The 1,443-nt window shown below is 34.9% G+C and overlaps 1 pseudogene across 1 annotated transcript; it reads right to left on the bottom strand.

Moving 5' to 3' along the window:
• Positions 1–717: 717 nt before the first annotated feature.
• Positions 718–1,209, bottom strand: LOC308250333 (mitochondrial inner membrane protease subunit 1-like; annotated as a pseudogene). The gene has a single exon. The product of its transcript is annotated as a mitochondrial inner membrane protease subunit 1-like (transcript).
• Positions 1,210–1,443: the final 234 nt, after the last annotated feature.

Raw genomic sequence — 1,443 nt, 5'->3', positions numbered from 1 at the left:
CTCTTGATTGTATTTTTTTCACCTCAGGCTGAAACACATCATGTTTTTCTAATCGTTAATAGCTATTTTATAGCTGAAGTCATCCTCCCATGATGCATGCCAATGGCATGAATGTAGTTCTGCCAGCACATAAATCCCTACCCATCCCTGCACCATGTGGAAGTTCAAACAGTTCAAGACATGATACATTGCTATTCATCTTATTCTCTTATATAGTAAAGCCCATAGTCTCTGAATAAAGTGTTTTTATTCTGTCCATAGTTATGTCTTTAAGAATATGTATTTTTTAAATTTCGCCGAAACCGGTTTGGCTCAGTGGATAGAGCGTTGGCCTGTGGACTGAAGGGTCCCGGGTTCGATTCCGGTCAAGGGCATGTACCTTGGTTGCGGGCACATCCCCAGTGGGAGTGTGCAGGAGGCAGCTGATCGATGTTTCTCTCTCATCGATGTTTCTAGCTTTCTATCCCTCTCCTTTCCTCTCTGTAAAATACCAATAAAATATATTTTAAAAAAAAAGAATATGTATTTTTTAAATTTAGAGGATCTACTTTGGATTACTTTTATCCATACATTTTGAATTACTTGTTCTTTGCATTTAATAGTTCAAAACAACTAAAACTGAATAGCAAATAATTTATTAATAAATACATGGTTGCATTGGCAATAATAAATTCACATGAAAGAGGACAATAATCAAAGCAAAAGGATAAATACTTACTAATCATCATAAAATCTGTGGCCATTAGGGTTATCATGTAGAAAACCAGAATCACTCAGAGGCCAGACTTAAAGAAAATATGTCCTCTTAATAGTCCATATGGAATAGGTCCATAATACTAAAATTCTGTCGATTATCACCTTTTAATCACACATGATTCATTGGCACATAAGTCTGGCTTTTAAAGAAATCAGATAGATATTGGTCAAGATTAGATCTCCTTTCAAATTGATTACATACTCTTTTACAGATATTTAATTTTGGATCACTGGGGCTTTTTGCAATTATAATATCACCTCCTTGGATACCATAAAAATGTTGACTAAGATTTTTTGCAAAGACAATATCTGAATTTTGAATTGTAGGCTCCACTGATGGTCAGAACACATGACAACACCATCAACATATTCAAAAGCACAATGATTTATACAGCCACATTGAAAAATATAGTCAACCAATCAAAACTTTTTCCCCAAAACACCAGGAAGCATATATCTATGTGGACTCTGCCACCATTGGCCTTAGGTCTGTTCTACAATACATTAATTTTTTAGGGTAGTTGTAGGCATTCCAGGAAAAAAATCTTGTCTCAAAGCATATATGGATGATCCATGGTTTCACAATTCCTAGGTCCCCCAGAAGTCCTGAGAATATGTATTTTTAATGGTGCTTTTCTTTAGAAGCATTTCAGTTACCCAAAATGATCTCACTAAATTTATGAATTA

Source organism: Plecotus auritus (genome assembly GCF_963455305.1).
Source record: "Plecotus auritus genome assembly, chromosome: 6".
NCBI classification, from domain to species: domain Eukaryota; kingdom Metazoa; phylum Chordata; class Mammalia; order Chiroptera; family Vespertilionidae; genus Plecotus; species Plecotus auritus.
This window is presented reverse-complemented; position numbering and strand designations above follow the sequence as displayed.